Source organism: Electrona antarctica (genome assembly GCF_951216825.1).
Source record: "Electrona antarctica genome assembly, chromosome: 7".
NCBI lineage: Eukaryota > Metazoa > Chordata > Actinopteri > Myctophiformes > Myctophidae > Electrona > Electrona antarctica.
Genome location: NC_136812.1, coordinates 54,465,711 through 54,477,284, shown reverse-complemented (window position 1 = coordinate 54,477,284; position 11,574 = coordinate 54,465,711).

Genomic DNA, 11,574 nt, shown 5'->3' with positions numbered 1-11,574 from the left:
ATGTAAACCGCGATGGTTGGATTAATATAAATAGCTTGATTTATTAGCTGTTGAACAGTGAAGAGTTGAGTATGAGTAAATAACTCGATCCGGCCCATGGACCATGGCACAAATTAAAACAAGCGTCGGTGTCGGGCCCGGGTCGGACGCATATATTAATAATTAAGGTCGGGCTCGTTTCGGTCAGACACAAAGCTGTCGGTGTCGGGCCCGGGTCGGGCTGTATTAATTGGGCCCGATCCCAGCTCTAACACACACACACACACACACACACACACACACACACACACACACACACACACACACACACAATGGCAACGGCGTTTGCATAACAACAACCTGTCATATGTTCTTATACAACACGAAAGCACGCACAAAATAAGTGGAACTGAACCACACTCAGCCAGGCTCTGTCACATATCCCAGACATGCTGCACCGGCAGGGACTATAGTAAACACACCCAGCGCACACACACACACACACACACACACACACACACACACACACACACACACACACACACACACACACACACACACACACACACACACACACACACACACACACACACACACAAAGTTCCGCAGCGCACAGCCTCGGCCACACACTGTCAGCACGATCAACCACAAGTCCACAACCATAGCCTATAAAACCATCAATCATCAATAAGCTGCGTCGCATCGAGATCACATGTATATAAATATTATATAAAGATCCTTACCATGGCTGCCTGCATCATACCATGGTCGACCCTGCAAGCTTTTCTTAAAAAGTCCTTCCTTCTCGAAAAAGGCTTTGACTGTAAATCCACCACTAAATCTGTTTCTTCTCCTTCAGCCGTTTTCCCGCGTTTGTTTGTGAGTTAAATCTGTTAATTTAGCTATCTCAGTCAACCCATAGATGGGAACTTTTAAAACACGCAGAAACTTTTAAACACCAGTTGTCTTTTCTCATTGGACAATATTTTCCCCCAGCGATGGGATACAGGCAAGACGCTAACGTCATCAAAGGCCAGCTAGAGTACCCTGGCACTTGAAAGAAAATGCCCAGCAGGGCAAACTCAGGAAATCTGATTGGCTAAGGAACCTGTCAATCTCTATATCGCTCCCATTCAATTTAACAGCAAGGGGATTCAGTGGAAATTCTGAAGGCCTCACGGTGGAGATTTTTACCCGGAGACAACACAAGGAACAAATCTCATTGGTTAAAAAAAAAAACAAGCGCTGTTGTACCTGCACAGAATGGAAGCAGTGTCTGAATGAGAGACAAAATCACAGACCTATCCAGTCTAATGATATGGATATAATACTGATGCCCTGCCCATGCACAGACAGGCCTAAAGTAATTACCCTATGTTACCCTATGTTGACCAATCATCATCATTATGATGACATTATGCCCTGTGGAAGCCACTTTCTCTTTCTCATGTGGAATGTGTTTCACTCTGGGTCAGTTTACATGACAGACTCCGCACGGGCAGGAGAAGGGGACGGTTATTTTGGTTACAGTACGTAACAGTACGGTTACAGTACCTAACGTGGGTAACTACTAACTAGTTTTGTTATGTAAAGTAACTTAAAGTAAGGGCGTTAGTTCCAACACTGCTCCTCATCCTCCTCACTCTCAACTTCCTTGTCCTCTTCAACTGGCCCTGGTGCAGGTAGGTGTGTTGGGAGAGCAGGACGACACCGACCACCCACCAACTCCCAAACACGTCTGAAAGAAATGGCTAACTATGTTTGCTGGACAAATTTATATATATATTCAGACATCAGTATACCGATCAGAGTATATAACCAGTTGGATATTTCAGAAGTTCTTATTTATTACTGGCATTAATGGCACTGAACATGTTGACTTGATTGAGATGATGATGAGTGATGATGAGTGATGATGTTTTGAAATGAATGCATCATAATGGAATCAAATGGAACACAGAACCACAGTTCTAGTGGCGCTGCCTCTCCCCACACAGATGTTTGCTCCCTGATTACTAAATCCCGCCCACTCTTAAGTACACTGATCTTCTCTACACTTTCCCTACTCACCGAGTGGTGAGGTGTGGTGCTCAGTGTGGGGTGGCACACTAGATATGCCAAGTAGTTGGTGCGGAGGCTGTGTTACAATTTAGGCATTTAGCAGACGCTCTTAATCCAGAGCGACTTACATTAGGCAAGAACAAAAGTATGGGAATACATCACATATATAAAATGCATTTATCATGAAACATGCGTAAGCTAAGAAGGTAACTAGAACATAATCGACCGATGGCCGATTATCGGCTTCGATATTCATGATTTTAATTAATATCGGTATCGGTGCTAAAAACAAATAATCGAGAAAAAACGGCCGATTATTATATTTCTCATAAATGCGCAAACATGGTGAAACAACCACTTTCATTGAAAATCCGGTAGAGTACGGTTGTAAGGAGATGTATAGCTGCGTGTCTGACTCTCCCAGTGCTCCACTCTACAGAGACACGCTCTGCACTGACGTCTCCTCTCTCACACACACACACACACACACACACGGAGTCAGAGAGAGGGCCACTGCACTGACTGCAGGGAGGAGAAAGGATTATAGCTAGGCTACTAACCTTGTAACCATAAAAAGCTTTGCTGTTTTCATCTTCAATTAACCAAAATAAAATCCACACGTGAGAGGGACAGAGTCACAGAGAGCAGTGGTAGACTAGAACTACGTTAGCCAAGCTAGCTGCTGCCTGCTAACGCTGCAAACAACAGCTGTAACACGTTGTCTATTGATTGCCTGTCGTGTGTGTGTGTGTGTGTGTGTGCGCGTGTGTGTGTGTGCCAGCCAACTGAAGGACAACTTTTTTTCCCCCATCCTGACCAGCCTAATATGATTATTGCATTTTGTCTATATGCAATAACTAACTGCAAGCCAATGAAGAATGAACCAATCAGTAGCATTGACAGTCTTAATTTCTAATTCATATTAATTTAGTTGCCAATCATTTTACTGTTGGCCAGTGTTTTGAGACATATTGTCTTTTATTGCTATAAAATGAATGGTAAAAACAAATTCAACATGCATTCAAAAAGTGGCCAGTGATCTTGAAAGTGGCACATTTCAGTGGTGGAGTAAAAACAACAAGGTCACATGGCTTTGGAGAGTTTGGGCAGCAGATCTACAAGCTCTCAACATGTCATGCTGCAATGTGCTGTGGGCTTGTAGATCACCAATTTTGATAAACTAGAACGGTGCCCATAGGGCCTCTACAGCCCATTGGGCACTGATCTACTTGGAACGATGCAAGTTGGAAATGAATGCCCCACCCAGATATTATGTCTGTCTCCCTTTTATGCCCATATATGGAGTTCTTTGTAAGGCATGCCCAAATAGGGAGTATATGCAGCCAGCTTGTGGAGTTCTGTCTTCTGTGTCAGGCATGCCCAAATATGGAGTGCTGTGAGGTCAGAACAGGCCAGCTCCATATGGACGTTGGGCATGGGCCTGGTCAAGAGCCCGGGCAGAGGCCTTTTTGGGGCAGTTGTGGACAAGTACACACACACAAACACTTGGTGCATTCATAGATAGATAGATAGATATTGAAAAAATCACACCCGTGTGAACTGAGTGGTGTAAGGTCTTATATAGACTGATCAGCTGTGGTCTGACGTAATGTCTGACGTAATTAAATCACACCCGTGTGAACTGGGTGACCATAGCAACCGTGCTAATTTTTTGGTACAGACAGACAGACAGACAGACAGACAGACACGTAAACTAACAAAGCCAGTTGTAGGAGTGGTTTACACCACTCCAAAATGATATATATGTTGCTACAGTACATGTTTGCACTTGAATAAAAAAAAAAGCTGCATTTGATGGAGGGGGGGAAGTGTTACTGAAACGATGTTGGTGCTTCTTGCACTTCCTTTTTTATAAGCGATACATATTCTCCAATGCATTTAAAGGAATTCTTGTGTTGGAATTTATGTTACTGTAAAAAAAAAAAAAGTTTTTAACTTAACTTAAATTAATATCGGTTCATAATATCGGCTATCGGCTTTTTGATTGTCCACTAATCGGTGATCGGATATATCGGCCAAAAACCATATCGGTCGATCACAATGACACTATACATATAAACTATACATATATACTATACTATGCTATACATATGTACTACGATGTGCTATGACTACATGCAATGCAATTATTGTGCTGTCTACATGACATGCTATAAGTCTGTTTCAAATGCTATCTAAGTCTGAAAAGTGCTATATAAGGGGGTAGGATAAGTGCTATGGGCCATGATGGAGTCTGAAAAGGTGGGTCTTCAGACTACGGCGGAAGATTGGGAGTGATGCTGCAGTTCTGATTGCAACAGGGAGTGCATTCCACAGTTTTGGGGCCAGAAGGGAGAAGAGTTTGGGACGTGTGGAGCGTTGTCCCGGCGTTTTTAGTGAGGGTACTTCCAGCTTTCCTGCGTTGGCTGATCTGAGTGCGCGGGAGGGTTTGTAGGGTTCAATCATGCTTGCAAGATATGGGGAGCCATACCTTTGGTTGCTTTGAATGCCAGCATCAGAGTTTTGTATTCTGTGTGGGCAGCGACTGGGAGCCAGTGCAGGGAGCGGAGCAGGGGGGAGACATGTGAGAATTTTGGCTGGTTGAAGACCAAGCGAGCTGCGGCATTTTGGATCAGTTGGAGAGGCTTAAGTGCACATGCCGGTATGCCAGTGAGGAGGGAGTTACAATAGTCAAGTTTTGACAAGACTGTTGTCTGGATTAGGAGCTGGGCTGATTCCTGGGTGAGGAACGGTCTAATTCGTCGTATGTTATAGAGTGTGAACCTACAGGATCGAGTGACAGCTGTGATGTGAGTTTTGAACGAGAGCTGACTGTCCAGGACTACACCAAGGTTCCTGGCTGTTGGGACAGACGTTACCAGGGCGTTGTCTACGGAAATAGTTAGCTCCCGCATAGGGCAGGACTTAGCTTGTCACGCACCTGCACGTGCACACACACACGCACGCACACGCACACGTAACGTTGTGCATGTGATAATATAGTTCTTCACTTAAGTGTAGTCAGCTTCACAATGTCTGACACTGACAGCACAGTTGTGTGTTCCCATGGCATAGCAGCCGTGGCAAGTATTTGTTTTTGTTTTTTGTTTTTCCTGTTTGTTTTTTGTTTATTTATGAATTGTATTGTTTTGTCTTGTCTTGTTTTTGTCTGGTTGAATTGACTGTAAAAAGTGTCTTTATGTATGAAGTGTACTTTGTGAATCGCGGACCCCCTTGAAAACGAGATGGTTCATCTCAAGGGATTGTTCCTAATAAAGACATTTCAGACAAGTATACGTCAGACTAGGGGGTGCTGGTTGCTCGTGCATGTGCGTTGTGCGCACAACATTTTTCAATTATTTACACGTTTAGAATAGATCATGACTGACAGAGCAGACAGTTCCAACATTAGCCAGGCTAATTCAGCAGGCTAAAGGATGATGAAAGACTAAGAATACAATTATTGCAACTTTTCACTTTGGGCACTCAGAGCATGCAGGCCCCATTGTGCGCACACAGTTATCCAAATAGACATCACATGACTTTGTCACAGAGTTATATGATATCTGCTCGGCGGCAGGGTAAGGTAGCACACCTCAGAATCCATGTAGACTCAGAGCGTACATGGGCAACTGGCGGCCCGGGGGCCACATGCGGCCCCCACCTACACTTAATGTGGCCCTCAGGTTAATATCAGAATACTTGTATGTTATTGATTTGCAAAGATGACCCGCCTTAATTACTTACTTACTTACTATTCTAAATTAGTAGCTAAATAAGTAGTATTACAATGATATTTTCTTATGTCCAATGTATTTGTATTTAGTTCATAAAAATGTAACTGTTCAGGATTCCAACAAGAAATTCAGGATTTCAATTCAAATAATAGCAAAAATAGCATTTTGAGCTTGTAGATCGGCTATTTTTGCTACGACAGTATTATGCACTGTGGCCCTCTGGAGTGAGTGTGGAAATATAGTGGCCCTCTCCATCGTCAAAGTTGCCCATGAGGGTTATAAGTACTATAAGCAACAAGTACACACACACACACACACACACTAGAGCTGGGATACCCGACCGAAACCTGGCGGGTCCCGGGATAAAAACGATCCGACTAGTCTGTCTCTGTGTGTTTCCTGGTTAACCAGGACGCATATGGTGCACTTAGAGTAGCCTATATATTAAGGTGGTGCAGCGTGACAACGCAGTGGAAGCAGCAGCACCGCTTGTTGTTGCAAGTTTCCAACTCGCTGCAAGCAGCAGCAGCAGCAGCGAACGTAGCCCCATGTGAACCTCAGTCCCTACGCTAATTCTGTAGGTCAGGAGCTACTAGGGACTGAGGTTACATGGGGCGCAGCTGGAAGAACCCCTGAAGAGAGGAGGACGGCGTTAGCCTAGGTTGAACTCACCCACGGTGGATGTGATCCTCTTCCTCCATGACAACATGTAAACCGCGATGGTTGGATTCATATAAATAGCGTGATTTATTAGCTGTTGAACAGTGAAGAGTTGAGTATGAGTAAATAACTCGATCCTGCCCATGGACCATGGCACACATTAGGCTACCAATAATCGCCTCCCGCTGGCGTTGATTGTTTGATTGAATAGCACTTTATTAAGAGTTTGCAACTTTGCACGAACAGTCCCATGGACTCCCAAAGTAGCCTACAGGAATACGAGACATCTCACCCCGGTGAGTTGTCTTCACTTTTTGACATGTCGGGGTGAGTTGTCCGGACAGCTCACCCCAGACAGCTCACCCCGGAAAGTGAAGACAGCTCACCCCGGAAAGTGAAGACATCTCACCCCGGTGAGATGTCTTTACTTTCCGGGGTGAGCTGTCTTCACTTTCTGACATTGCGGGGTGAGTTGTCTGTACTTTCCGTGGCACCCATTACAGTAGGCATAATTCAATTTCGGATCTAACTATCGGTTCCTACAGACGTGCGCAGTCACGGCTAATTATTTATTTATTTAACAGTAAAATCCGGTGAAACACTTGTAAGGAGTAGAGCGTCTCTCTCTCTCTCTCTCTCTCTCTCTCTATGCAGCATTGAGGGGGGGGGGGGTCGTTTGTGGATAATGTTTGCGCTTCAAAGGCAGAGTCTGACGGCTGTACAAAGTTGCTAATTAGACGCACAACGGACGCATGATCAATCAATCACAGTTCTAATAGGCCTATACTGACTGAATTACATCTGAATTGAATGCCCCAGTGTGGAGATGAGCACACTGCACTGCACAACTTTTGACCAAAATGGGACAGCACACTGCACACTGCACTGCACACAGCACAACTTTTTTCTTTCTTTTTGTAGATATGACAACTTTTTAGTGCACAACTTTTGACCAAAATGGGACAGCACACTGCACTGCACACAGCACAACTTTTTTCTTTCTTTTTGTAGATATGACAACTTTTTAGTGTTTTTGTAGCAAACTGAAGTTTTTTTTTATTTTATGACAACTTTTTACTATATTTTTTAGTTTACATTTTTTCTATACTTAACTTTTTTCTATATTTTTTTGTACAAACTGATGTTTTTCTAAACTTTTGATGTTTACCTTTTTTTATATTTTTTGTACAAACTGCTGTTTGAACTTTGTTTACAATGTTTCTATATTTAAATAAACTACATTACATTTGACCGTACATTTGACTCTTGTGTTATATTCTTGTGAAATATTCAGTAAAGTATAGCTCAAAGGCTACATATTCAGTCAGACTTTTGGTGAGTTGTCCTGACAACTCACCCCTAAACGTGAAGACATCTCACCCCGAAAGTGGCCAAAAGTGAAGACATCTCACCCCGGAAAGTGAAGACATCTCACCCCTAAAAAAGCAGGGGTGAGATGTCTTCACGTTTAGGGGTGAGTTGTCTGGACAACTCACCAAAAGTGAGTTTAGGGGTGAGTTGTCTTGTTACCGCCTACAGCTGCCCGCTCCACGCTGTGTGGATGAAATTTTGCCAATGCAGAATTGCCGATGTCAAATCAATCATCAATGCTGGTAAGACTGCACAAGTGTTTGTGTCGTGTGTGTGTGTGTGTGTGTGTGTGTGTGTGTGTGTGTGTGTGTGTGTGTGTGTGTGTGTGTGTGTGTGTGTGTGTGTGTTTGTTTAGTAGTAGGCTATAGATATAAAATGGTCCTATTTCATGGTAATTTACAAGACACAGTGTGGTATGATGTCTAATGTCAGGCAAGGCAAGCTGTACATTATAACAATAACATGCTTGCTGTCAGTGCCTTCCTCAAAGAAAAATGAAGGCGGGGAGGGGGGGGGGGGGGGGGGGAGCGTCGGTGTCGGGCCCGGGTCGGACGCATATATTAATAATTAAGGTCGGGCTCATTTCGGTCAGACACAAAGCTGTCGGTGTCGGGCCCGGGTCGGGCTGTATAAAGTCGGCCTGATCCAAGCTCTAACACACACACACACACACACACACACACACACACACACACACACACACACACACACACACACACACACACACACACACACACACACACACACACACAATGGCAACAGCGTTTGCATAACAACAACCTGTCATATGTTCAACACGAAAGCACGCACAAAATAAGTGGAACTGAACCACACTCAGCAAGGCTCTGTCACATATCCCAGCCATGCTGCACCGGCAGGGACTATAGTAAACACACGCAGCACAAACACACACACACACACACACACACACACACACACACACACACACACACACACACACACACACACACACACACACACACACACACACACACACACACACACACACACACAAGCTCCACAGCGCACAGCCTCGGCCACACACTGTCAGCACGATCAACCACAAGTCCACAACCATAGCCTATAAAACCATCAATCATCAATAAACTGCGTCGCATAGAGATCGCATGTATATAAATATTATATAAAGATCCTTACCATGGCTGCCTGCATCATACCATGGTCGACCCTGCAAGCTTTTCTTAAAAAGTCCTTCCTTCTCGAAAAAGGCTTTGACTGTAAATCCACCACTAAATCTGTTTCTTCTCCTTCAGCCATTTTCCGCGTTTGTTTGTGAGTTAAATCTGTTAATTTAGCTATCTCAGTCAACCCATAGATGGGAACTTTTAAAACACGCAGAAACTTTTAAACACCAGTTGTCTTTTCTCATTGGACAATATTTTCCCCCAGCGATGGGATACAGGCAAGACGCTAACGTCATCAAAGGCCAGCTAGAGCACCCTGGCACTTGAAAGAAAATGCCCAGCAGGGCAAACTCGAAATCTGATTGGCTAAGGAACCTGTCAATCTCTATATCGCTCCCATTCAATGTAACAGCAAGGGGATTCAGTGGAAATTCTGAAGGCCTCACGGTGGAGATTTTTACCAGGAGACAACACAAGGAAAAAATCTCATTGGTTAAAAAAAAAAACAAGCGCTGTTGTACCTGCACAGAATGGAAGCAGTGTCTGAATGAGAGACAAAATCACAGACAATAGGCCTATCCAGTCTAATGATATGGATATAATACTGATGCCCTGCCCATGCACAGACAGGCCTAAAGTAATTACCCTATGTTACCCTATGTTGACCAATCATCATCATTATGATGACATTATGCCCTGTGGAAGCCACTTTCTCTTTCTCATGTGGAATGTGTTTCACTCTGGGTCAGTTTACATGACAGACTCCGCACGGGCAGGAGAAGGGGACGGTTATTTTGGTTACAGTACGTAACAGTACGGTTACAGTACCTAACGTGGGTAACTACTAACTAGTTTTGTTATGTAAAGTAACTTAAAGTAAGGGCGTTAGTTCCAACACTGCTCCTCATCCTCCTCACTCTCAACTTCCTTGTCCTCTTCAACTGGCCCTGGTGCAGGTAGGTGTGTTGGGAGAGCAGGACGACACCGACCACCCACCAACTCCCAACCACGTCTGAAAGAAATGGCTAACTATGTTTGCTGGACAAATTTATATATATATTCAGACATCAGTATACCGATCAGAGTATATAACCAGTTGGACCAGATGGATATTTCAGAAGTTCTTATTTATTACTGGCATTAATGGCACTGAACATGTTGACTTGATTGAGATGATGATGAGTGATGATGAGTGATGATGTTTTTAAATGAATGCATCATAATGGAATCAAATGGAACACAGAACCACAGTTCTAGTGGCGCTGCCTCTCCCCACGGGCCCACACAGATGTTTGCTCCCTGATTACTAAATCCCGCCCACTCTTAAGTACACTGATCTTCTCTACACTTTCCCTACTCACCGAGTGGTGAGGTGTGGTGCTCAGTGTGGGGTGGCACACTAGATATGCCAAGTAGTTGGTGCGGAGGCTGGGTTACGATTTAGGCATTTAGCAGACGCTCTTAATCCAGAGCGATTTACATTAGGCAAGAACAAAAGTATGGGAATACATCACATATATAAAATGCATTTATCATGAAACATGCGTAAGCTAAGAAGGTAACTAGAACATAATCGACCGATGGCCGATTATCGGCTTCGATATTCATGATTTTAATTAATATCGGTATCGGTGCTAAAAACAAATAATCGAGAAAAAACGGCCGATTATTATATTTCTAATAAATGCGCAAACATGGTGAAACAACCACTTTCATTGAAAATCCGGTAGAGTACGGTTGTAAGGAGATGTATAGCTGCGTGTCTGACTCTCCCAGTGCTCCACTCTACAGAGACACGCTCTGCACTGACGTCTCCTCTCTCACACACACACACACACACACACACGGAGTCAGAGAGAGGGCCACTGCACTGACTGCAGGGAGGAGAAAGGATTATAGCTAGGCTACTAACCTTGTAACCATAAAAAGCTTTGCTGTTTTCATCTTCAATTAACCAAAATAAAATCCACACGTGAGAGGGACAGAGTCACAGAGAGCAGTGGTAGACTAGAACTACGTTAGCCAAGCTAGCTGCTGCCTGCTAACGCTGCAAACAACAGCTGTAACACGTTGTCTATTGATTGCCTGTCGTGTGTGTGTGTGTGCGCGCGCGTGTGTGTGTGTGCCAGCCAACTGAAGGACAACTTTTTTTCCCCCATCCTGACCAGCCTAATATGATTATTGCATTTTGTCTATATGCAATAACTAACTGCAAGCCAATGAAGAATGAACCAATCAGTAGCATTGACAGTCTTAATTTCTAATTCATATTAATTTAGTTGCCAATCATTTTACTGTTGTCCAGTGTTTTGAGACATATTGTCTTTTATTGCTATAAAATGAATGGTAAAAACAAATTCAACATGCATTCAAAAAGTGGCCAGTGATCTTGAAAGTGGCACATTTCAGTGGTGGAGTAAAAACAACAAGGTCACATGGCTTTGGAGAGTTTGGGCAGCAGATCTACAAGCTCTCAACATGTCATGCTGCAATGTGCTGTGGGCTTGTAGATCACCAATTTTGATAAACTAGAACGGTGCCCATAGGGCCTCTACAGCCCATTGGGCACTGATCTACTTGGAACGATGCAAGTTGGAAATGAATGCCCCACCCATATATTA